The following is a 27,397-nucleotide window of genomic DNA, read 5'->3' as shown; positions in this document are numbered from 1 at the left end:
AGCTAGAAATGATTCCTAAATAAAAAGGTTAAAGATTTTCAGCAGGTGCAAGTATGATTTTAAGCCAAAGGAGGGTTATGTGAAAAAGGCATATACATGTTTGTTATCTTTGTGTGTACTTTCTGCCCTTTGAGCTGTCTATTGTAAACATTCAGTCTGATGGCTGTGTCTTTGATATTCAACAAGCAAAGCCATTTCTATAGCTGTTGGCTAACAAAGTATGTCTAGTGCCAGAAGAAATAGTACTGTTTTTCAAGTTGAAATCATCATATCATTTGGTGTCACGGAAGAATTTGGACAAAGTCTTACAAATAAATTCTAGTTCCTCTTATAAATGTGCCAGCTGATTCGTCTTGAGAAAATTCTCTAATGTTTGGGAACTTAAACTGCTACATTGTAAAGTAATAATTGCCCTTTCTCAAGATCTTATGGCTCAAAAATGTAAATGCATTGGAAAGCTTTTTGTAAATAATAATGATTTCTTCGAAAAACATTAAATTAATAGTATTGACTCCTGATGAAAAAAGGCTCCAGCTAAGGTAGAGATCTTCCTTGTCAGGTTCTTCTTTTTCCTTTTAAATGTCAAGATTGATTATACAGGAGAGTTTCTTTCCCCACTGGACCTTTTCATTCCTTTGCTTGCCTCCTTTCTCATTTCCTGTCCTTATTATTCCAGGTAAATCTTCAGTGGATCTTCAGAGGGAGTGGTGGATTTTCTGAATTTCAATAGCAGTAAAGTAGAACATAGCAGAAAGGGTAGAAAAAAAAAGACAATAGGTAAGTCAAATCTAATGCTATATCCATTCTCAGATATTTCATGAAATTCTTCAGAATTTTGGTCCTGCTATGTCCTGATGGATGGAGGATCTTCTAGGTCTCTGAGGTGCCACAAGTCCAAATCAGCCAAGAAGAGGCCAGTATGATTGGGACAGGGAAGAAAAAAGGGATTGAAGAGTCCAGTTCCAGCCTCTTCAGTGGAGATGGCTGATGTGGGCCATGGTGGTAGAAGTATGTGAAACAAAGTAAATATTGTCTGTGTGAGCCTGGCAATGACAAAAACTTGATGTGCTGTAGCATCTGAAACCACAGAAACTCTGAAGGACGTATTCCAGTGGGACCTGTGAGAGTTATTTGGGGCCAGGTCTTTTCCTTTAATCTGGACTTTAGTTTTGACTGAGATGCTTCATCCTGGAAGATTGTGGTATCAGGTCTGCTGACTTCTCTCAAGTTGAGTAGATGAAGTCAGTGCTGCTCAATTTCTGAATTGTGATGATGAGCTTGCCTAGAACATAAACCAGCAAATTGCTTTATTTCTTGAAAAATTCTTGCCACTGAATGGAACAGTTAGTTGAACCAAATGGTGTTAGTTTTGGTAGTTGATTTTCATTCTGACTTGTAATTATTTGTCTGTCTATATATCCAAATGATAAATTGCTTAGTTTTGTTGACTTTTAAGCTTGACAAGAGTTTTCTAGCGGCATGGGTGGTGTGGCCACAGTGGCAGAACAGTGACCGTGGCTGTGAGCAGCAGAATCGAGGCACCTGTTTGGACAATGGGTGTGGGCTGGCTCCTGGCCTGCCATCAGGAGAGGGGTGTCCTGGCATTCCCCCTTTCCCCCCAGCAAAGCAGGTGTGGCAGTTTGCAGTAGAAGCACCTGCTGTGAAATTGGAACACAACCAACTCCTTTCCTGAGTGATTACTGTCTCTGTGACTCCCTCTGTCATGGGGACATGGCAGGATTAGTATTGGACATAGAAACTGAAGGTGCTTTAGAGCTGGAATTCAAAGTTAGGGTTACACAACCCCTCTTCCAGAAGAAAACATCATCCTAGTAAATATAGGGCTTGTCTCCCTGAAGAAAGTGAATCCTGATAACTTGACAGAAAGGCCAGATTGGTCTATTGATAACCTTAATATTTTTCTGTTGGATTGAAGTTTTTGTTGATATGTGATCTTACTCAGTTATTATTTTCTCTGCTGGTTGGGAAATTCTCAATTTCATTTCAGTCTTCAAAAGATTATCCTGAAAATACACAGATTCTTCACAGTTTTAGTGTCAATCAGTAATGAAAGTGTTCTAATCCCTTTCCAGAAAACTGCAAAACTCACAGGGCACAAAAACAGCCTAATAACAAATTCTGTATGTGTTCTTTTCAATATTTCAGTTTTTAAATTTTTACCACACAACCTATTATGTTTAGAGGTGACATTTATTTAACTTTACTCATCTGTCTACCATAGCTTGTTTCTCTTCTTTACCTTTCCTCTGATATGAGTAGCTAAGGTCAGTGTTGGTCAGTTTTAGTCTGAATATTTTTGAAAGTCTATTTTTGCTTGTTGTTTTTTTAAAAAATTCTTCATCTCTCTAATTGATACAAAGAAAGTCATTTCATATTTTGAATTTGATAATGCCTGTATCTGAAATTGTTGGTCATCTAAATCTGTGTGAGTCTTTTCCTAGTCCATAGTGAATTTTAATTATGCACGAATACCTGTTTGATAGTTATGTCTTGGAATCTTATGGCCCTAAAATTGTTTGTTTGTACTAGGAATCAGGAGGACATAGGCCCAAGGTCACTTTTGTTCCCTTTTGGGAATCCTGATTTCATGTGGGGCTTTCCTGGCCTTGTCTGAAGCTGAAGTCCTCGCTATCCTACCACAAACACACTGTTGCCTGAAGGCACAAGGCATGTCCAACTTCCTTTGCTCAGGTTTCAGTGTACAGTTACTGCCATATCTTCTGGAGACCTGTTTTTCAGCCAGTAGTTAGCCAGTGCATTAAATTTAGTAAAAACCACGTCCAGCTTCTAATTAATCATATCAAGCATCTTATCAATCATAATTTCTAAGGTTGGAGTGTCCAAGCAATTTTTAAAAATCAGCTTTATTACTAATTTTTAAAAATCATGTTTATTACTAATTTTCTTAAATCCATTGGACTATGCACAATACATTCTTTCACCCAGGTATAGAAAAATACTGAAATATGGCTCTCTTTGAAAGTTAGCTAAACCACACCTGTACTCATGTCACATCCATATCCTTTTACTTTTGCCTATATTCTTTGTCTAGTTAGCCTGTCGAATCTTTACTTCCTTAGAAATTTGAGTCTGCTTCTGGAATAACTTTTAAGAAGATAGTTTTTCTTCACCATTCCTTTATTATGACTCCCAATGTTTTGACTGCAAAGTGTCATTTTTCTTTTTCTGTCCAGAAACTTAGATATACAAGATTCCATTGCGGATCTTTGCCTGTGTATCTTGTCCTCCTCAAGTGGAGTGAGCAAATATGTTTAAAGTTGTAAGTTAGAGGTATCATCTCTGAAAACTCCATGTTGTCATACTCTATATTTCCTTAATAGGTATAGAAATTAGCATGAAGGTTTTGGTCTATAAAACATGGGCCTCTGAGACATGAAAAAGATTTTGTTAATGGATATCAACTGAAGTCACTTATACAATAGTATTTTATTCATTCTGCAGCAGAAGTATCACCTGTTGACAACCATACCTTTTCAGTCTATACATATCTGACCAGTGTGAGTGACTTAGCAATCTGTGATAAAAATATCTGCGTTGAATAGATGATGGCTGGATCCTCATGTCAGCTTCAACCTTCAGTCTGTTGCAGTATCAGGTGTGATGAGGTTCTTAAGTTATTCTCGAGAGACTGAGCAATAAAAAAAGCACATAGTAATAGTGTTACTATTATTACTATTTAGTATTACTACTAAAAACATTTTTGCCTCATAGACTACCTAAAAGTGTGTTGGTGACAACCAGGTTCTCCAGACCCGTTTTGAGAACTTCTGGGCTAGAATATAGAGACATGGTCACACCTAGATGTTATTCTGGGAGTTGGGTAACAGAGGTGTTTTGTTACTATGGAAGAAAGGTCATGGATAGTAAGGACTGAAGATTTAATGATCTTAAATTCTTGTATTATCCAAATTTGACATACTTGGCAGGTAGACAGTCAGTACATTGTTGGTTTCCTTTCTCATTGCCCTTGTATTAAAGCTAGGAAAACGGGCTTTTTGCTTAGCCTGCATCATTTAGAAATACCTACAAGAAAACACAATGGTATGTAGGCAGAGGCATAATTGCAGTGAATTACATTTTTAGCATTTGTAGAAATATCATTATAAATTATCTTTTGTTTTGTGTTCACAGGCAGCTTTTTGATAATCTTGTTTGGGTCTTTTGAACTTAGCAACATGCTTCCTTTTCTTGGGTAAGAGGGAAGTTGGAATTGAAATGAGATTTAAGACTCAGTTTTGATTCACATTTATTCATGGGTTTGAAAACACAGGGGTGTGACATTTCCTCTGGGTCATTGTGAACAGTTTCTCCTGTCCCTGGAACCTTATGTTGCTGAAAAATAACCCAGTTCCAGAAGTTGCAGATGTGAAAGCAGTTACGGATATTTGTGTTAAGTCTTTCATATTACCAAAAAAATGTATGTGAATATAGTAAAAATAGCTTGGGCACTAGTAGCTTAATTTTTTTTAAAAAGATTTATTTATTTGTCCATACAGAGTTGGGGTGCAGGCCAGAAATGCGGAGGGTGAGAGGCAGAGCAGAACAGGCAGATCGACGAAGTACACTGCTGAGGGGAGCAGCGGGCGGGTCAGGAGAGGTCTGCCACACCATGTGGTCACCTCCGGGGCAGGCGGGAATCGAGCTCATGCGGAAGTGGCCCAAGCTTCTTAGTGCTGTGCTTTAACCCGCTGCGCCACCAGGGAGGGCCCACTAGTAGCTTAATTTTAACCTTAGTGTAAAGCTTAATTCTGGTCTCATTAATTGATGACTATGCCTTTAATGCATTTTGGTGCTATCGTTGTCTTTAAATCAGTTTTTGAGTACTTGTTGGGTGAGAAATAGTAAGAAATATTTTAAAATCCTGTTGATGGTCTTGAATTATTTTTCCACCCTCGGGATGGGAGAAGTCTTGTGCCCTTTATCCCTCAGGTTGTGAATTCTTTAACTGATCTGATTGGGAAGGCGAGTTTTAGTTTGGGGTTCATGGTGAAGCAGCAGCACAGGGCGGTTTTAGCCACTGGCACACTCGCGGGGAGACAGCACATTTTTTTTGGGAGCTGTACATGGTGGATTCTCTAGGGACTAGAGGACAATGCCAGTGTCTGATGACATTTCTCACCAGGAGCTAAGAAGGGATGTTTTACTTGATTTTGCTTTTTTTTGCCCCAGAGGCCACTGAAAACCAACTTGCCACCAGTTTGTATTTCACCTTGTAGTGTACTTTGTTACCAGGAAGCAAGGTCCTTCTGGCTGAAACCTTGGTTGAAACTATGAGAATGGAGGCACTTGGTGGAACGTGAACTTGTGGGATGGGGAAAGGTTGATACTCAGCACCTTGTATCTGAGGGACTCAGTGTTTTTAGCAACTAGCAAAGGATTAGCAGCATTCATTACCCATAAATGGGTACCGAGAAGTTTCAAGTGAAACCGATAGAAAGATATCCTTGTTAAGGTATTGGCTCAGTCAGTAACTGTATTTCAATATAGTCAGTAGCCTGCCATAGTACTGGCAGTTCTCTGAGCCTGCTGTCCTTGAGACTGGCTAGATGTTCCAGGAGGGGATACTTGGATGACCTGCTGCCTTCTTTCAGGGAGTTTATTTTCATGCCCACATATCAGCCCGTTCTTCTCATGGTCAGGGTGCTGGTTTAAGAAAGTCTTGACTAGAAACCATGTGATGATTTATTGCAACAGTGAGTGGTTTGGAAATAAGGGCTGGACTAATTTTCTGATAGTTTAAAATGATTGTGCAAACAGTTGTTTTAAGATTGCAAAGCAGTTGTTTGGATTTTGGAGTTCATACATTGACTGATCACTAAATAAAAACAATTTCTGTTTGTAAGATGCTCACATAGTGCACAGCCAAGAGCAGTGCCTTGTTTTTTCCACCAGCAATGCACTGTGTTCAGGGCCCTTGGGATTGTAGCCAGCCCGCAAGAACCCTCAAGCCCTGGCCATTGCTTCCTGCACAGAAGGGCTCACTCAGGGTGTTTTGGAAGCCATATGTGACAGTTTAGGAAAGATTTGAGTTCTTTAGAAAGAGACAGAGCATGTACAACAAAGTGGCTTTTTTTCCGGAAATTTTTTTGTTTTTGTTTTTTCTTTATGTCATACAGATTTCTTTAGCCGACTCCCCTAGCAACTACTGCAAATACTTATTTTTGAACTCTTGGCCTCCCTCAGCTCAGTTCTTGGAAAATGCCTTTAAGAAATGAAGTCATGGAGAAAGAGTGTGCCTTTTACCCTCCTCTTCTCTACCTCAGAGTATGCCTGCCACTTTCCCGGTGGGCGCCAAGCTGGTCTGATCTTGATCTTGGTCTTGGGTGGGCAAGTCTTGCTTCTGTCTCTCTGTCCTACTTCCTTCTCTAGATGTCCAAGTTTCTGATGTATATTTCGCTACCTCATGATAAGATTCTTCAGCTGACCCCTTCACTGATGACTTTTCTATTGAGACCCATCTGTCTAGACCTTTCCCTCAAAATCCTCCTAAATATGTTGGAATCTGATCATCATTTCTTAAAAGTGACAAAACATTTACTGACCCTACTGCATGCATGCAAGCTAGGGTACAGATGTTGAATTAGAATGTTGGAACTATTGATACGTAGAAGGGAGAGACACATGAGAATAAATAGCATTATTGATTACTGATAAAGAAAATAAGTATATGGATAGAGTGAGGGCACATGTGAAGAGGGAGCCACTCTGCCCTGAACAATGTCCTCCTCAGATCAGAGGAAAGGACTGTGCCAGCCGTCAATCTGAAGCTAGTGAGGATCTTCTCTGCCCTCCGCTTCCTGGTGGAACTTCATGTGACTGGCGTTAAATCAGCAGGGCACCTCTGTAACTAAAGAAACTCCAGTGGTAGGAGTTATCCTACTGTGGCAGGAGCTTAGAAAGAAATTTGGGGGCCCTACATGTACCTAAAGTAACACACAGGCAATTGTCAATTCAGTATATCTTTGGAGCTAGGTTTTGCCATAAGGAGAAGGTAAAAGGTCCTTGGTGTGGAGCTTCTCTGTGTACCATTTGGTTCATACTGCTTGCACTAGTCTTGATATATAATAAGGAAAGAATGAACAGGACAGATAACTTATCCTGAAACGTGAACTCCTCTGGTAGCAATGGTTTGCACACATAGCCTGAGCATAGATAATGTTAATTTGCTCAAGAGAAAAGGGCAAAAGAAAGTACATTTATCCTAACCCATGTAGCAGATAAGCATATGAAACCAAAAGGGGAAAGTTGTGCAGCTGCTAGAAGTGTTTGGATCTGTGGTGTGTGGCAAGAGTCTGTGGCCAGTTGGGGCGGGCTGTGTGACAGGGAGAGCACCCCAACACTGAGCCCAGAGTTCCTTCTCTCTTCACCCCCACTTTGAAGTAGACAAGTATACCCCACATGAGGTACCCCAGTCCTGACTGGGCTACCCCACTGCTGGCCAGGGTCAGTGGGGTGGGGTGAGGGAGTTGTCTCAGCTGTGGGAACTGATTGGTGGGGCTTAGCATCCCCACCACCTTAGGCTGGTGTGTGATTGACTCTCCCACTCCCAGAGCTCCCTGTGTGGGCAGATGTTTGTCTGGGTGGATTTGGTGGCTCCCTGTGACTCCCCACCCTACCCCCATGGCAGTTGGAGAGGAAGCTTAGTGACCCCACTGCTGGCAAGCTGAGCCATGTTGGTGTGGGCCCCCAAGGTTGTGTACAGTGTGGAGCTCTGTGTCACTTCATTTGACATCACCAAGCTGAAAGATGCCCTGGTGTTCCTGAGGGGTGGTCAGCATACCCCAAAGTCCATTTTCTCCAGGTGGTCTTCTGTCCCTTCCTGGATGAGATTCTGAAAGGCAAGACCAGACTGTGGCCCAGAGGAGTGAACATCTCTCTAGGATTCTTAGATCATGTTGGCATCGTTCCCCAGGGTCCCGTGGCTGCTTGTCAAGCTTGAAGAGGTCGAACAGGTGTGGGTGTAGGAGTCCCCAGCACAGGAAGGGGGAATGTGACTGTACTGGCAACGGTGTTGGATGAGAACTTTGCCAAGGCCATTGCCTCCTGAGATGAGGCGCTCCTAAGGAGACGGTTCCATACATGAGTGTGGGGTCCACTTTTGAACCTGGCCTGGCCTTCTGTCCTGGACTAGCAGCTAGCCCTGGGTGGACCCTGGGCCCAGCCCATTCCAGCAGATCTTGCCCCAGCCCTGGGGAAGGAGGTGTATTTGTCTTTGAGGACAATCAGGACAATTGCTGATGCTGCCGAAGCTGAGAGTTGCTGAGGGCTGCAGGAAAATGGTGGGGCAGGAGTTGCTCCCAGCTTGTCTCTGCCCTGCCACCCTGGGCCTGCTCCTTGAGGACCTCCTTCAGTCCCTTGGGTTTGTATCTCTCAGTGATAGTATGGACATTTAATAAACAATGCTGCATCGGATGGGAGGGAGCCACCTTTCTCTCAAAAATCAGACAACAACAAAACACACACAGACACATAACCAAAAACCGAAAAAGCCTTTCAAAAATAATTGTTTTGTGGAAAGAGCTATATCCTGATTGTTGTGGTGGTTATGAGTGATGAAATTTGATAGAATTGTATGTAAACAACCAGACAATATGTAAAAACGAATTAAATGTGAACAAGGCCTATAGTTCAATTACCAGTATCGTACCAGTGTCAAGTCCTGCTTCTGATAATTGCACTGTAGTTATGTAAGGGAAAGGAATATGCAGGAACTCTACTGTTTTTGCATCTTCTCCGTGAGTCTAAAATTAAAGTCAAAAGCTAAAGGAAAAACACACAGAGATACCACTATGTATCTGTTGATATGACCAAAAAAGCAGCCAGAATAAGAACAAATAATATCGGGTCCTGATAAGGAGGCATAGGGAATCTGTAACTTTTGGCACATTGCTGGTGGGAATGCTAAGTGAGACACATTGGAAAATAGTTTGGTTATTTCTCACAAAGAAATAATACATGTACTCTGTTCTTATAAAAACCTAGAGGCCAGTATTTCTGACAATTTTCTCCACAACTGCCAAAACCTGGAAAAAACTTAAATATCCTTTGATAGGTGAAGGCATGAATAAAGGAATGTGCCTTTCAGTGTACCATTAATCAGCAATAACAGAAGAGAAACCCACTTACTGGGAAGAAGTGCAAATGTGTTATGTTGTGTGAGAGATGCCAAACTCAAAAAAAGGTACATAGGACATCTGACTTTAGAGTGTACATAGTGTGTGATTTCACTTACGCCACGTCTTGGGACAGGCTAAGTGTAAGGTCAGAGAACAGATCAGTGGTTGCTAGGAGCTGTGGATGGAAAAAACAGATTTAAACGGGACAGAGGGAACTTTTAGGAATGAAAGAAATGACCTGTGTCTTCATTGTGAAGATGATTATGTGAGTGTTTTGATCAAAAGCTCAAAGAAAAATACCCTAAAGAAGATGGGCCGCTGCTTGCAGATTATACCTCAGTGAATCTGCTTTTAGGATGAAAGTGACTTCAACAACAAAAATAAGTGACTAACAATGTGCTTTGACTTAGATTCCCATGAAGAATTCGGTGCCTGCTGCTTGTCTATGATTAGACAAGGGCTGATTAAGTCACTCAGTTATCCAAGGTATCTCATTCAAACCTGGGATTTTAGCTGCCTCAGTGCTTTTAGTAAACCTCCAATTGAACAGAGGAAATAGCTATTACTAGAGATGGATACTCTAGTATTTGTTCAAAACATACTTGTTGCTCCAGCTTTAGCAGAGGCAGTATGCAGTATGTGAACATTTAATCAAATATCACTCTCATCTCCTGGCCCCTGAGTTTCTAAGTGGTTTTAAATCTCGTCCACAACTGAGTTTGCTTTCCTCATCCAATTCAATGACCCTGAATAGATTATCCAATACCCTGTTGGGAAAACCAACATGCTTGAGTTGGTGGGAGGAGAGACAGCTAATTCCAATACTACTAACTAATGGACGTTTTCTCATGTGCCTGTTGGCCACTTGCATGTTTTCTTTGGAAAAGCTGCAACTTTTCCATTTGCAGCAACATGAATGAAACTTGAGGGGATTATAATGAATGAAATAAATCAGAGCAAGAAAGATACTCTGATTTCAGTGATAAAGAATATAAAGAAACAAAGAACAGGAACAAAAAGACCAACATAAAAGCTTAGATTTTGACAATAGAGCAGTGCTATGGGAATGAAGTGGGGAAAGAAAGGGGGGATGTATAGACTCCCAGAGTTTGCATAGGTTTTAAAAACATTGTTACTGCAATAATAATTTTAAAAAGGGAGGAAAGAAAGAAGAGGTATTGAAAAAAAGGAGGGGGCATTTATTTATGGTTTGCTGTGTGCCATTCACTGTGATTAGAGGGACAGCTTCTTTTTTCTCATTTGACATTTCATTATGATACCAAGAGAGATGTTAACCCAATTTATTGATAAGAAAGTCAACAGTTGAGTTTGAGTAACTTGCCTTCTGCCATAATGCTACAGCCCCCCCCTACAATCTTCTAGCTACATCAAAGACAATGTGGACCTCCTAAAGTTATATCTTCTATATCTCAGACCTCAAGTGTAGTCAGTGAAATGGTGAATCCTATCATATTTTTAGGTTTCTGGGCTCCTTAAATATTCAGAATGCTCTTATGTGCAGTCTCACTTGAGTTTTACTTCAAAAGTTACAGACTGTGTAACTCTAGTTTCAACATGAGCATTGCTGCTGTGGAGTGACTGGAGCCAGAGGGGAGGATGATTCCACTGGTAGCGGACCTGTGTGAGCAAGTTAGCCCTTGTGGGAACAGGTTTAAAGGTTTAAATGAATTGGAACTAACTATAACCAGGGGGTCTACTGTTTGGAGCCCCTCTGGTCAGACAGCATGTTGGGGTTTGAACCATTTGGGGATGGCAGGAGGCTCTTTAGGGCACCTTCTCCAAAAGAGCTTCCAAGCACACTTAACTGCTGACTTGATCTGGCTTGGCAAGCCCAGTGCTAGCAGGTAAGTTGGTTTTACTATACCAGGACATTGGCTGTTACCTGACTAATTTGGGATGAGGGACAAAGTTAGCTTCCACAGTAAGACTTGTATGCAGGTGATAGAATTTACCAGAGATAATAAAAATCAGGGGTGCTGGTCAGGGTGCAGGGCCTGAGTCAGGCTGTGAATCAGGCCGATTCCTGGGTTACAGAAATGATGTACGTGCAGAATTGTGCTTATTGCTGCTTCAGAGAGTGAGTGGTATTTGATAAAGTGGTGTCAGGGTCACCTGCCTGTTTAGGTCAACTCTCGCTGGCTTGGGCCCAGGGTCACTGTGTTCCTGGGTGTTTGTTTCTCAGAAGCACTGCATGGGATACAGAGACAGGAAGCTGTTTGTGTAAGTTCTGACCAGAGGCAAGAAAAGGAGAGTGATGAAGTCCTTCTGTTCTGCTTTTACTCAACTCTTAAGAGATAATTTAGGATTTTTATCACAGTACAGTGTTTGTTGGAAAAATGTGGCCAACAACATTTACCCAGAGTTGCAGGGCCTTCTTTGAGAAGGGGTGTTGTCTGTCAGTAGGATTATTTGCCAGGGATGGGGCCATGGGCTGGAGGTAGCCACCAGAGGGCTGTATGATCTGTGCCAAGCACTTCCTCCTTCAGACCTGTAGCCAGGGAGCTTGGACTGGAGCAGTGGGGTACTTTGCATTCGGTCCCAGCACCTTGGGTATTGGTCTGGTCCTAGAACTGTGGGTCCCAAGTGGCCAGAGATTTTAGAGCCAACAGAGCTTCTTTTGACTCCTGAGTCGCAGCAACTACTAGCTCTGTGAACTCAAAAGAAGTGACTCTGCCTCCTGTACCTCCTTGATAGGGTAGCACCCCACCACTTGATCATGGAGTGGTTGCAGTGGTTTAGTGCAGTTTAAAGAGGTTATATATGAATAGAGACATCACAGAGTACCCGGTACCTGGTGAGGGTGCAGCTAAATGGTGGCTGCTATTAACACATAAGTGTCATGGGATGAGAAAGTCTTGTCACAGAGTCAGCGACCTCATCATCTTTAATGTGTGACGTAATTCCGGTAGCTGTGAATCTGTGGAAGCCCTTTCCCCAGCCTTTTTGTTCCTTCACTCACTTTAATTTGTTCTTAGAGAGTTTGTGACTGACCTATGTGTTCTCAGGCATCAGCAACTCTGCTTACCGGACATCCCTTCTAGAATAGGATTCTGAGACATGAAATGATACTGAAAACTAACTTGATCTAAATGACTCAGCTTAAAATCTCACGGTTTGGGATTTCATTATTTCAGCATGGCTTTTTCATAGTACCTAACTTTTGTTATTTAAAAAATAAGTTCATTGTGGTTTTGATTTGCATTTCACATATTAAGAATGATGTTGAACGTTTTTTCATATGCCTGTTGGCCATCTGCACTTCCTCTTTGGAGAAGTGACTTTTTGGCTCTTCTGCCCAGTTTTTGATGGGGTTGTTTAGTTTTTTTTTTCGTTGTTGAGTTTCATCAGCTCTTGGTAGATCTTTGTGATCAGTTCTTTATCATTAGTATTATGTGAAAAATTTTCTCTCAATCAGTGGGCTGTCTCTTTGATTTGGTCAATGTCTCTTGCTTTACAGAAGCTCTTTCATTTGATGTAGTCCCAGCTGTTTATATTTTCCTTCACTATCTTTGCTTTGTGTGATTGTATACCAATGAGAATGGCACATATTTAAAAAACTAGTAACAACAAATGTTAGCAAGGATGTGGGGAAAAAGGAACTCTCTTGCACTGCTGGTGGGAATGCAAACTGGTCTAACCACTAGAGAAAGCTCTGTGGAGGTTTCCCAAACTGCTAAAAATGGAGCTTCTGTATGATCCAGTAAAGCCACTCCTTGGTGTCTACCCAAAGGACACAAAAACATTAATTCAAAAGGACACCTGCACCCCTGTGTTTTTTGCTGCTCTATTTGTGATAGGTAAGATGTGGAATCAACCTGAATACCCAAAAATAGATGACTGGATTAAGTAGATGTGGTACATATACACAATGGAATATTATTCAGCAATCAAAAAAGATAAACTCATGCTATTTGTGGCAACATGGATAGAACTGGAAGGGATCATGCTTAGTGAAATAAGCTAGAAAGAAAAAGAAAAATACCGGAAGGTTTCACTCATAGCAGGAGCATAAGGGATCGGGGGAAAAAAAGTAATTGTTTTAATATAAAAATGAAAATCAACAAACAACTATAAACCAGAGATATTCTACAGGGGTGGGGGAGATGAGAATAGGACCAAAACAGTGGTGGGAAGAATACACTGGACGATGGTGATGGTACATATGTTAAGTGGTGGTGGGAAGCCTGCAGGGATTATAACCGAGATAAAAGCATATATTGTTTAAAAAAAAAGTATTTTTAATTAAAAAAAATATCATGAGGCATAGCCAATACACTTACATAACTCCTCTGGCTTATCTTAGGGGAAAACACAGGGAAGTGTGAACAGGAACATTCACTCTCTTCCCAAATACTCATTGAAGTCTGCTGTTTTAGAAATGACTCCAACTGGTGTGGTTCTTGCTGTCATAGAGATCAGTTTATTACAACAGGGCTGTCCTTGAAAATCAGAACTAATGATTTGATTTTAGTTGTGCTCGTATTAGGAGAAGAGTGTAATAAATGTGTAATATGGGATCTGCATGTGATGGGAAGTCAGGCAAGTTACCCTGGGTTACTCTGTGCTGAAAGTCTGAAGGGTGAAAAGGGAGAGGTTGCAGGGAACTGGAGAGGTATCTCTTCAGACCGAAGGAATGTAGGGGTTCAGCCCCTGCGGTAGAAAGAAGACTAACTGGAGACTGCTAAAGAGGCCTACAAGCTTGGGGATTAGTGATCCCTGGGGCCAGAAGGGAGGAATGATCTGGAGAGGTAGATAAAAATTGGACTCTGCTTGCAGGGCCTGGGCTTGGAGGATCAGAGTTTATTCTGAAGAACAGTTGGGAAGAATTGGGCTATTTATAGGACTGTGGTATGAGTATATATACGTTTTTAAAAGACCACTCTTTCAGAGGGAGGCTTCTAGGTTATGAACATGGGTGGTTTGGTGGAGGCTAAAGAAAAACATGTATGTGGTCATAAACAGAATATTGGTGGAAATGTAGACATTTGGTGCAGTCTTAGAAGGAAATGATACTGAAAACTGGAGGAAAGACAGTTTTAGCTAAGGGGGATCAGTAAAGTTTGATAAAATGCTGAAGGAGAGCAATATATTGAGATTGAGGGAGTAATTACTGAGGAAAATATAAAAAGATGATATGAGAAATTTTCAAAAGATGTTAATATTAGGAGGTTTGACTGCTGAGAAAGTGTGCTGCGGAGAGAAGATCGAGTGCACAATTGGATTATTTTCTTTTATTTATGCTGAAGAGATCATGTGTGTTCTGTGGGTCCACTCAGTCGTGTCGCGAGAGTCAGGAGTTGGGGGTTGTCCAGGAAATTGTTGTAGCAGAGTCTGCTGTCTAATGGTGTGGGTTCCTTGGATAAACACGGAGTCCCCCAAGGCTTTTGACAATGTCATATCAGCAGAAACACTGCCAGTTAGGGTTGAAGGGTACAGAGAGGACCAACTACAGGAAGACTGCTAGACTTCTGGAATTCTACCTGATGGGAAATGAGAAGATAGAACTACTCATTGCAAAAGTGCTCTGATTTTCAAGAAGAAGAAGGGAAGCACTGGAGCAGAGGTTTAGACCCAAAGAATGGAGCTGTGGGTGCAGAATTGGTCATTAAGCAAAGATATTTGCCAGGTTGTGAAACCTCCTGAGATTGTCCCTTAAAAATGAATGAATGAATGAATATGTAAATGAAAATAAAAGACCACGATAGCTTCTTAGAGGAGAATGGGCTTGGGGGCCTGCTGGACCTTACAGAATACGAGGAGATAGCTTTTTGGGCTTCTGTGAGTATTAGATTTGTGTTTCTAAGGCCATGTGTCATTAAGTGGGGAACAGAGATGATGATTTAGGAGGTTTGGGCTGTAGAACCTGATTGATTGGCATGGGTAATGCCATGTGGGAAAGAAAGGGTCCTAATTCAGTTCCACCTCCAAGCAGCTGGGAGGAGGTGGACCCATGGGAGAGAGAAGATTTGGGGGGATTATAGTTTGGGTGGCGATGGGGTAGTGGCTGTTGGGTACTCTCCCTCCTCTTTGGGGATGTGCTCTCCCTAGATTTCATGTGGCTTGCTCCCCATCTCCCTCAGCCCTCTGCTCAGATGACGCCTTATCAGGAGACCTTCTATGACCACTGCTGTCACATCTTTATTTAGGCAGGATGAGTAGAAAAGTTTGATTTTTTTTTTTTTGGTCTTCATTTTCTAAATTCAGCATTACATGTGACAGAAGAGAGCAACTCCAAAATGTTTGACTGTCACTTTTTTTTTTTTTTTTTTTTACAAATGGGTATAAACATTTAGCCCTCCATCTCATATATTTTGAGATTTGGGGGCTAAATTAGAGAAAATTACAGTTGCACTAAGCTAATTGTTTTTCTAGGAGAAGGTCATTGTTTTTGATTGCTTTTTAACTACTTTGGGGGAAAAGTATAGAAGCCAAAAGCAAATCTTCTTAAAGGAGAAATCTGAGTCTAGCACTGGATAAGAACTTTTCTTTGAGCTATTACTTAGAGCTATTACTGGGTTTCTGTATAGCCAACAGGCGTTTTATAATTAGGACTAGGAATAAAATAAAAGGACTGGCAATTCAGAAATGTTTTCCTCCTTCTTTTTGGCTTTTGGGAATGACTATCATCACTTGTGAAAAGTGAATAGCATCTGTGCTTGTGAAAGAGGAGGCTGCACGCATGAAGGTTATGAGTAGAACTTGAGAGTGACTCCGGTCTGAATTCCTGTCACATCATTTAACCTCTCTTTAAAATGGGCATTTGTTTTATTATTTGAGGGGTCAGAAGAGGACAAATATTCCTTATTGTTACCACTTCCATGCTGACATAATCGATGCTATTATTAAATAGGATCTAAAGGTAAAATTGTCTAAGAGAGAACTAGTTGTATGGCCAACTGGTGCAATTCAGTGTTCCTCAACTTGTCTGAGCATAAGAATCTCTTGTGGTGCTTGTTCAATTTACAGACTTGCTAAATTAGATCTCCAGAGGAAGGGCCTGGGAATCTTGCTAGGCAGGATTTAGTGTGCCTGTTCTCAGTTTTAAGTTTTCTGCTCAGTAGATTCCAGATGTGCTTTTCTACTTTTCAGTTGTTCCCTGCTTTTTAGGTAGGAATTACAGTCACCGATCTATATGATCACCTGAATTTCAAACCTTCTCTTTCATCAAAACAACCCTTGCTCCTGGGTTCCCAGGATCATGTGAGGATGCTTAGCCACATAGCATTGGTGTGAGTTACTCAACTTCCTTCACTTTCTTTCTGCTTACAGAATCCATATGATCCTTAGTACCTGCTCTGAAAAATATGTACAGAGGCATGTCAGCATATCCTGAGGCTTCTCTCTTCCTGAGGCTCTCAGGCCTCTGTCACTCTCGCTGTCAGGGTGTTGGTGAATGAGGAAGCAGTGTCTGTACACTTGTGACCCAGGCCTGGCCCTGGAGAGACCAAGCCTGCAGGACTGTTCTTTCCTCCTTCCAGGCAGGGAACCAAGAAGAAAGTTTTACTTGACTGCACTCCGGACAGCGTGTTCCTAAGCAGTTGTGCTGGAAAAATAGCACTTTGTTGTTACACCAACCTGCAGGTTCCCTTTCCTTCTTTGGCCCAGGCTGTAACTAATCATTTCCCTTATCAGTGACAAAGAAAGGTGAGCATCTAAAACTTTATTTGGAGGGCATTCAGCCTACACAGCAAATGGAGTTAACTCTTTCTGGTCGAATCTAGGATTCTCACTTCCCAGGCCTGGTGAAGATGGGTTCATTGTTCTCTCACACGAATCTGTAAAGAATGAAAGGATTCCTCTAGCAACCATTTTGTATCGGTTATGGTTTTGTGTTGATAATGTACTTCACTTTTTTTCAGGGCAGGTGTTCTTTCTGAAGTTGATTTGTGCTGAGAATCGTATTAGATGATAAGTTCATTTTCTGTCCTGTATCTAGTCAATCTATATTTTGGAGCTTTAGTTAAAGTTGAAAGTTGATGTCTATACTGCTTAAGGATACCAAAAAAAAAAAAAAAACAAAAAACAAACAAACAAAAAAAAAACACACACAAAAAAAAAACCCACAAAAAACCCTAGCTAAACTCAGTTCCTTCCTTTCGCTAATAAACATATTCTACAAAAATAGACAATGAAACAAGAAGTGTGCTTAATTTTTAAAAATACAGCCATATTTTAAATTATATGGTTTATATAATATCTAATGACATAAAAATGTTCCTAAAGTTTTATTTATTTTTTTGGTAGGATTTTAATATGCCATGTTTTTTTTTTTTTTAAGATTTATTTATTTGTGCATACAGAACTGGGGTACAGGCCCGAGGCTCAGGGGCGGCGAGAGTCTTCACCAGAGACAGAGTGGGGAGCAGAACAGGCAGATCGACTAGTACACTGCTGAGGGGAACAGTGGGCGGGCCAGGAGAGGTCTGCCACGCCATGTCACTTCCGGGGCAGGCGGGAATTGAACTCATGAGGAAGTGGCTTTAGCTTCTCAGTGCTGTTCTTTAATCCGCTGCGCCACCAGGGAGGGCCATGCCATGTTTTTTTTTTTTTTAATGTCTTACCACATTGTCACTTTAAAAGTGTGGTTATTAGCTTATTCCCTTTTTTTTTGAAACATGGAGATGTCGAACACATGACAGAGTACTTTATACTTTATAAGGATATATTATCTTTGACTTGTTGAACTGAAGCGTGTCTCTGTCAATAACTTGACTTGTTGAATTGAAGTGTGATTCTGTCAATTTACATAGGTAGAATTCTGCTCTACTTGCTTTTGAGTATTCACATATTCATGATGTTGATTTACAAGCTGCTTAAGTTCAGGAAATGCCTACTAATTTTTCTTTGTGTATGAATCGTGGATTATCTCTGCAAATTAATTTCCTTAATTAATCCTGAGATGAGAGGATAAAAATCAAATGTGTTTCATTAAGTGCTCTGCTTAGGGTAATCATAAGATGTAACAAAGTACATCTGTACATAGTGCAGAATTTTATATAGCATTATATATAAAACAGATAATTACAAATAACTGCTCTTTACTTTGCAGGTAATTTGGAACCCTGTTTTTAGTTGTGTTAGAGTGACAACCTTCATGGATTGGATTTCTTTCTTTCTCCAGACTAAAGCATTGAGGGGTGTCCTGGGGAAGAGTTGTGAATGGAAAGAAGAAGTGAGTTCCCTTGTGGAGAGGGAGGGGTGGGGTCAGGAGTAGGGACCCACAGCCCGGGGTATGTTTGAGGGTAAATTGAAAGAGAAGGTGACAAGAGATGAATGCAGCGAGGTTTGGGACTGGGATAGAACCCAAAGATCCTAGTTTTAACTCTGGATTTTAAGCAGGAGGTATTAAATGTAGTTTCTCCTTTAGGAAGAACTGTTTGTATTGCTTAGCTGGTGGACTGATGGTCACAGAAGCAGTTGCAGGTGAAATTACTCCCCTGTTCCTCTGTGTGCCTGTCTCTGCTTTATTCCCTCGTATACACTTGTCACCAGGACACTTGTCATAGTATATGCTTTGTTTACTTGCTTGTTCATTGCTTGTCTTTCCTAAATAGAATGTAAACTCCTTGAGGGCAGGGATAGATCTGTTTTCCTACCTTGGTATCTTTGGTGTCATCATCACGCCTGGCAAGTAACAGGAACTCAGCAAGTATTTATTTATTTTTAAGGCAATTTTTAAAAAAGATTTATTTATTTATTCATATAGAACTGGAGTACAGGCCAGAGATGCAGAGGGTGAGAGGATTCACCAGAGACGGAGTGGGGAGCAGAACAGGCAGATAGACGAAGTACACTGCTGAGGGGAGCAGCGGGCAGGTCAGGAGAGGTCTGCTCGCCATGTGGATCTCCTCCAGGGCAGGCGGGAATCGAACTCATGCGGAAGTGGCCTAAGCTTCTCAGTGTTGTGCTTTAACCTGCTGCGCCACCAGGGAGGGCCCTCAGCAAGTATTTATTAACCAATAAATCAAATACATAAGCCAGTTTCGGATATCAAGGTATATGGCATTGTTTGCCCCACCAATCTAATAAGTAAAAGAAAAAAAAGGGATCCATTTCATGTGGGAGTTGAAGAACACCTGAAGCATGGGATCAGAAATCAGCGTCTCCCATAAGGCATTGTGGGTGCCAGCTGAGTCTGGTGTCCTACCCCAGGTAGGCAGGCAGCATCAGCACATTATCCTGAGGAACAAAGGAAACTCCAAATGGAGGGTATTCTCTAACATAATTGGCATGCCTTCTTCAGAAATATCAGAGCTGGGGGGGACAAAAATTGAAGGTCTGACAAAAACCAAAATTTAAAGACTAGAGAGACATAAGGATTAAATACATTTTTTTTGAGGCTGGTGAGGGAGGGGGCTGCTGTAACAGACATTAAGACAATTTACAAAATTAAATCATGCAAAGGACTTGGGGGTGAAAGAGGTGGTGAGCGTGCAGTGGAGCCCCCTGGCTGGCCGTCAGGACGTACGTGTTTTTCAGGGTGGTTTGAGCTGGTCCTCAGGACCCAGGGTGGCAGCACAAAGCTTTCCGGCAATAGCTGAAGAGTAGGATTTGAGAGACCTGGCTTCTGTTCCCGGCTCTGCTACCAAAGCTGTGTGGCTGTGGTCTTGCAGTGGGAGTTCTGAGCTTCAGAGACTGGTTGTTACGTAACCCAACTAGCAGACCTGTTTCCAATACTGGGAGTTAGTCAGGGGCCACAGGGACGCTTAAGGATTCCCTTGTTTGTCTCTGGATGTGGGATTCAGATTTCAAACGCCAGTGAAGAGGGAAAAAGAAAGACAATGTTTGACAAAGTGCCCTATTTATTAACATTAATTTTTTTTCCTTATGAGTTTTGTCTTGGTGGTCAAATTACAGTCAAACTCCAAGAGGGGAGGTAGAAATTGGGAAGGATCAAGTACTCAAAACCAGGTTTTGGGGAGATGTGCAGGCTTTTCAGCAGTTTATTTTGTAACACGTGTTTTGTCACCAGCAGCATTTCAGCCCAGTTCCTCCTGTCTCACTGCAGCGATCATTGAGGCAGATAACATACTCATAATGCTACCGTGAGCTTCAAGGGTCAGTTAGAGTTCATTGAAAAGTTAGCTGAGATCTTGAAGGCCCTAAGAACAATTTAAAAATTGGATACATTTTATTAATTATTGTTTTATTGACCAATGATCTGGTCATCTTTAACATAAAAATGGTGGAAACAGTTTCTTAGACAAACCTGGACTAATAAACAGATCCCATTATCTGGGCATCCTCATGTTTTGTATGGGCGGGAGAGGGAGGTTAGTATGAGCTTGTCACTAAGATGGAGAGCTGGAAACTGTAGAAACCTTAAGTCAGTAGCTATTGTAATGAGGGTTTGGGGGGTTTTTATTTTATATGACTATTTCTCAGTGGAGTATATGACATCAAAATTTAAGGAGTAATTTGCCGTGTATTGTAATTTTAATGACTTTCAAACCAGAAGCCCTAAATAGAGATTAAAAGAGTTAATAAATGTAAAATGCTTAGGCAAATGCCTGGTGCCCAAATTCCTGGTCCCCTCCTCCACACACAGAAAGGGCCTTGAAGTGTTGTAAGGATGAATTAGCACTGTTTTGATATAATTTTTATTTAAAATCCATTCCCATTTATTTGATTTGCTTAAATGTGAAGTAGGCACACATCTTCTTTTATAACTTCTTCTGGTCTCCAAGATTTTGCTCTAATTTATTAGTAAATCTATAGGAACAAACAGTTTCTTGAATTTAAGTGAGACACCAGATAAAGATACAAAACAAAAGATATGTAGATAGGCTTCAACAGGTTAGGCTCATGTTTTAAATATGTATGTGAATTTTGCCAAAGCCATATGTTTACAAGACTTGGCATTAACTGTTTATTCAGTAGAGAACAGAGAAACCAACTGTGTCTCACAGTGTGCTCTGCTTTTTTGTTATAAGGAGGTTATGTGCAATTCCAGACATGTGACAAGTTCTTAACTACCACTTTTTCAAACTGTGAAAAGGTGGTTTTATGGTCTGTTGTCCTGCTTAGGTCCTGCCATCCTGCCTCCTCAGAAGAATATTTATGTTTATACGTTTCTATTTTTTTTAAAAAAAAACATGTTGTCTTGGTTATATTGATTTGATGTTTGAGGAGCGTATTTATAAATTACAACAGGATTATCTGAATAAATGAGAAAAGGAAACACATATGTAAAATACTTGTAAGATCTTTTTTTGTGACATAAACCATCTAGTAGTATTCTAGAAATAACGAGATATTTTTTATCAGAATCTGTCATTATTTAAGTGCATATTAGGTGCCAGGAACATAATAAATGCAGTATATATTTTAAAATTGAACCCTTCCATCAGTTTAAAAAAAAAATGGGTATCCACAGCTCCATTTCATGAATGAGAAAACCTAGATTTAGAGAAGGTACTTAACCTACCTCAGAAACAACGGCTTTAGATTTAGATACAGCATGGTTTCGTGTCCAAAGTTGTTGTTTTTAAATCTTACCTGTCTTATTAAAATATCTCTTATTTAGGAAAATCAGGTTTGCTAATACGCTTAATCAACTGCATAGGTGCAGTTGATAATTAAGTTTAATTATTTGAACCAGTTTTAAAATTTAAAAATGAAAGGATTGCCATTAGGTGACTATTATCAGAAGGAGGAAAAGAAAAACCCCACAAGACAGAAATTACTAAATGTTGATGGAGGCTATGGAGGAATGAGAACCCTTGTGCATTGGTGGGAATGTAAAATGGTGCAGCCACTGTGGGAAACAACATGGTGGAGCCTCAACAATTAAAAGTAGAAACTACCCTTTGGTATAGAAATCCCAGTTCTGGATTATGTACCCCCCAAACGAAAAGCAGTGTCTTGAAGACAGATTTACACATCCATGTGGTTAGCAGCATTTTTCACAATAATCGAGATTAGAAGCAGCCTTAATCTACTGGTGGATGAACGTTAAATAAAATGTGGTATAATACATGTATTGAACATTCAGTCTTAAAAAGGAAGTCCATTCTGACCCATGGCACAACATGGGTGAACTTGAAGATACTGTGATAAGTGAAATATGCCAGTCATCAGTGGACAATAGTTTTTGATTTCACTTATAGGAGATTCTGAGAGTAACCAAATTATAGATAGACAGTGGAATGTTCACTTCAGGGGCTAGTGGGGAGCAGCAAATAAAGAGTTTCTGTGGAAGAGATACAGAGTTTCATGGGACAGCACTGAAGATACTGGTGATGGTTGTGTCTTAGTGGGAGTAGTTTAATGTCAATAACTACTTGAAAGTAGTTAAGTTTTATGTTATGTGTGCCACAGCTAAAAATGATAATGGGAAAACAAATGGTTGAAATGATTGACTGAACCCATACTCCTGAAGGACTTTCATCCTAGCCACGTATTTCTCAAGTTATTGCAAACTACCCAGACAACTTTCCAAACAGCATGGAAATGTAAAGGTGGTAGGAAATCATTAGGATATTGCATCTTATTACCCTACCTCAGCTTGCTTGAAGTCTTTAGGCTCTTCACTTTGTTCAGTGCAAAAATGAGTGGGCTTGTCTTAGCAATTGAATTCTTCCCTGGAGGGTGACGCGAGCATACTCTCACTCTGAGTGTTTTTTCTGCTTCTTTCTCAGTCTAACAGGAGAAGTGGGCTTGTATTCAGAACCATAAAGAAGATATTTCCAAAGTGAAACCTGTGAGTGAGAGCCATGCTTTTTGGTTCAGCCCAGTGGTAGATGGTAGATGGATGAATCATCTGGTCTCAAATAGACTGAAGGTTGTGGAATCTAAGACTTGGTTACCTTTTGGTTCATCTTACATGATGACATAGTCCGTTTAATCTGGTACAGAAATGTGAAATGAAGCTGGGTTGAGTCAACCCTTTTCAGCTTTAACATGATTGTAGTTTGTAGTGGGTTGTAGTGTAGTGAAGAGATGGAGTCTGACTCTTGTTAGTGAATAGCTATTTGAGCTGCCACTGTACAGGTGCTAACAGAGTAGTGGTAAGTGGGGCTTACATTGCAGTGCAGAACAGTTCTTACTTCTATTTGTAAAAGTGAAAAATACAACAAAGGAGTTTTGGGAACATCTGGCACTGAGCTTATTTTCTTCTGGAACAGTTGTGAATGGAGCCAGTGTTCCCCTGGTGTGCTAGAGCAGGTGCAGTGTGGAGAGGTTTGCATTGAGGCTGCTGGATTTCAACCTCATGATGGTGGGCAACTGTTGAGGAGTGAAGAGTGAGATAAACAGAGGACTTCACCCCTCCTCACTTTTAAGGCCACTTTTACTATTGGGTAGAAATAATGTGGCCTCAGGGAGGCCAGCTAGGAGGCTGCTACATGGTTGTCCCCAAAGATGATGTCATTAGCTGACAGAGATCTGTCGATGTGCCAGACAATTTACTTACCTTACCTCCTTGGCCTCTCTCTAAACTCTACTTAGGTGGCATTATTGTTTTTCAGATGAAATCTAGGAGCCAAAAGGCTAAGCAGTTTTCTTAAGATCACACTACTTATACTAAAAGATTCCTGAATGGTACACAGGCAATGTAGGTGCTGGTAGGGAGCAGTTTTTATTCTTCCAAAGCCCTGTGATCACTGGAGATGTGGAATATGAAGGTTCAGGGGTGGTTGGTTGCCTTTAAACTGGGGAGCAGGACCCATGTAGCAGCTCTGGCCACAATTGCTCCTTTTTGAGATTTTTGACAACTGTTGCCCAGGATCAACTGGGCTGGCCTGAGTTTTGCTGAGAATGGACCAGTTGGAGGCATTTACTGAGGCTGTGTGCTCCCAGGTGCCTGGTATCATTTGCGTGTCTGGATGGTGGTAGTGGTGGCAGTGATGGGCATAGCGTGGCATAGTCATGCCCCCACAGAGTGGTTCTGCCTGCTAAGTAAGCCTTACACTGATATTTGTTGATGTGAACAGGTTTCAGCAGTCCTCTAGGCATATGGCTGGTGAGGGGGTTAGGGGAGGAGAAGACTTTTCAATCAGCAGAGAACTTTCTGGATGTTTCCTTTATGCACGGCAATATGCATGGCATCCAGCCTGTTTGGCACTTCAGGCAGCAAGGCATTTTGGGCCATTAAAGAATTATATCAGACTACAAAAACAGACTTTTCTAAATGTTTTAGAGTCATGTTTTCTGCAGGTGTCTGTGCAAAATGTGGGCCTCATCTACTAAAATTTAGGAAAGGTGCTTAGTGGTTTTGCAGCGAAGCAAGGAACTTTAATTTTAGTCTTCATTTAAAAAAATCCACCTGCTTTGGTCATGAATATTTAATACTTTGGATTCAGTATTAAAGGAAAATTGACAGGTAGGGAGCATCTGTTCTCTTAGTTCAAAAGAGTCAAATTGTTTCTTTTTTAATTAAAAAATGAAGTACATGCACATGATTTTACAAAATTTCCAAAACAGCATGGAAGGATGTGGAAAGCAAAAAGTCACCCTTTCATTCCACTGCTCCCTTGCCTCCCCTAGATAGTTTTTTTTCTTGTAGTCTTCCATAAATTCTAGCAAATTTAACATATTTTATGTGCAATTTGCATTTTCATTGTATGATACTTTTTAGAAATGATTGCATATCAGCACCTATCAATTTATGCCATTTTTTTGATAATAACTTTATAGTTCCAATGTATGAATGACCAGAATTTATTTAACCAGTGCCTATTAAGACTTAAGTGCATTTATAGACAATATTGAGAACTGTCTCCTTCATTATTTTATACTTGTTTATGTATACTTGTTTACCTTCTCTGTTAAAGTTTGCGTACACTTAAAATCTTGAAAGTCTTATTCCTGAGCACCGTAAGGCCATAACTTGAGTTATCTATTGTGTGAATAGCCAGTAGAATTTAGCTTGATTAACATAGTTTTGTCCTGCCAGCAATTGTGAATAGGAACTGTGTACATTACATCCATGAAAGCATTTTCACCCAAAAGTAAGGTCATGCAACCAAATGTTATTTCAGGAATGTAAAATTTAATCATTAATTAAACCCCTCCACCCACTTTGAGCGATAGAACACAATCTTGATTCTGAGCCTCATTAAAACCTTGAATGGCAACCTCATTGTAAGAGCAAATGTCAGTTCCTTCCCTGGATTAGTAACTTCATGATTGAATATAAGGAATATGTTGAATGTTGGTTAAAAGTCTTGTACTTGTGACACATCTGTGATTTTTTTTTTTAAATCAAAGGACTGTGCACTGCTCTACTTTTAATAAATGCACTTTTCTATCACCAGTTCATGAAGCATTTTCCTACCAACTCCATGCGTATTAACCTACTTGGTAATGGGAATGCTTCAACTTAATATCAGGGCATTCTGTAATGCTGTTTATTATTTGCCACCATATCTATTTATTCATTCACTCATTTATTTCTTTGAGATATTTCAACATTTAACCTGTAGTTTGGAAACTGGATTTCTCCATTTAATCTTCTTGACTATTAATTAAGTTGTGGGATAAAAATGGAGAGCTCTGTATTCTGTACCTTACTAGTCAATGCTATTAGTGTATCTTATAAACAAACAAACAAACAAACAAAAAGCATTGTTTACAGATTCATTTTGAAAGACAGCCTGCTAAAATGTCATTAATATTACTAGTGAATAGGCTCTACTTTTTATGAATTGTTCTTGCCGTCATTGATTTTTCTCAGTAGTGACTGAGCTTTTGAAAGTGTGTCTCTAGGCGCTATACTGTGGCCTTGAGAGGTCATGGAGAAGAAGCACTTATGGAACAACTATTATAATCAGCCCTGCACTACTAGTAATAGTAGCTAACCTTTATCCAGCCACTGCTTATTAGAACCTTATGACCATTTTGCCTGAGTTTTATGAATAAGGAAACTAAAGATTAAGCTGATCAAATAAGGGTCAATAGGCTGTGAGTGCAGAGTTGGATTTGAATGTGGGCAGTTTGCTCCAAGTGCATTCCGTGATACTATGCATTAGGTCTCCGAAAGCACCCTTTGACATTGCTAATATATTTCCATTTTACCTTTGAGGAGCTTGTGGCTCAGAACTAGACTTACTGGTAGGTCATTAAAAGTCACACAGCTGAAGACAAACCCTGTGTTCTGAAATCCAGAGTCTTCAGTGTCGCTCACTGTTGTTACTTAAGGCAGGGTCTCTTGTGTTGGCCTGTCCCAAATATTGCAAGGCATTTATTTTACCTTATTCCCACTCATTAGATGCCAGTAGGGGCTGCAGTGACTGTGCCATCCAGAACTGTCCTGGCATATTTCTAATGCCTTCTATGAGCTATTGTATTTGCGTTTCTTTATTTCAGATTTCTCCCTTACTATTCCACGACATTTCTTCCCAGAGCAATTTTTTAATCAACAGTAATCAACCTTGACTCTTGCTCATAATTCGAAATAGTGAGAATAATTGGAATAATTGTAAATGCAAATCATCTCCATACAGAATCACAGATGAGAAACAGCATCTAACCCAGCTTTCTGTTTTATAGATCTCACACACTCACACAAAGAGGCACAGAGAGGCACAGAGATGGCAGAAAAGACTTTCTCAAAGTCAAAAAATGAATTGGCAACTGGCTGAACTTAATTTCTATCAAGAAGGGGGCCATTTCTTCACATGACTAGTTTGCTTCAGGCAAGTGATTTGAGTGAACCATGAGTTGTGTTTATTTTCTAATGAGTGATGTTGACCTTTCAAAGGGAGACATTTGGAGGGTTGATGTAATTGAGTTGAAACAGCACACCATTGAACTTCAGGACAAGTTTGTGACTATTTTGGAAAAGTTATTCCGAACATGATCTTTTCCTTAAGCAGTTTTATAATGCTGACAAACCTTGAGACATATGATGAGACTTGTCATTTTTACCCAAGCAGGTGTTTGATCAATTTTCCCCAGAATTTAAGTGGAATAAAAGGCAGGTTGAATAATTTCATATATACTAACTGTAATGGTTTCCTTTTTTTGGTGAATAAAAAGTTTAGTTGAAAAGACTCACTTGTTCAGAAAATGTATTGAATGCTTGTTGTGTGGTAGTTTTAAGTTCTGTGGGTGAATTGGGTATGAATTTTGTCTGTTGTTTATGATTTCAGTTATTTCTTTGCCATTTCTGTGTCTTTAATAAAAGGCAACTTTGAGAAATTACTTATCTATACTCAGGTGACCAGAAAACTGCAGTTTTCTAACAGGGTGAGAGTTTAATTTGGATAAAAACACCT

At 40.3% G+C, this 27,397-nt stretch overlaps 1 protein-coding gene across 4 annotated transcripts in view; it reads left to right on the top strand.

Annotated features, from left to right (window-relative positions):
* Window positions 1-27,397, top strand: part of SGMS1 (sphingomyelin synthase 1) — a 280,001-nt gene that overhangs the window by 95,115 nt on the left and 157,489 nt on the right. For 2 of the 4 annotated variants that reach the window (XM_012723894.1, XM_012723893.1), the window contains exon 3: window positions 677-777. The exons of the other annotated variants lie outside the window; for them this stretch is intronic. The gene's annotated coding sequence lies outside the window, so the exon portion shown is untranslated. The remainder of the gene's footprint in view (window positions 1-676; window positions 778-27,397) is intronic. 4 annotated transcript variants of the gene reach the window in all.

The sequence above is a fragment of the Condylura cristata genome, unplaced genomic scaffold (genome assembly GCF_000260355.1).
Source record: "Condylura cristata isolate star-nosed mole 26May11 unplaced genomic scaffold, ConCri1.0 scaffold00011, whole genome shotgun sequence".
NCBI classification, from domain to species: Eukaryota; Metazoa; Chordata; class Mammalia; order Eulipotyphla; family Talpidae; genus Condylura; species Condylura cristata.
Note: the sequence above shows the minus strand (reverse complement) of the source record. Positions and strands in the feature narration are given on the sequence as shown.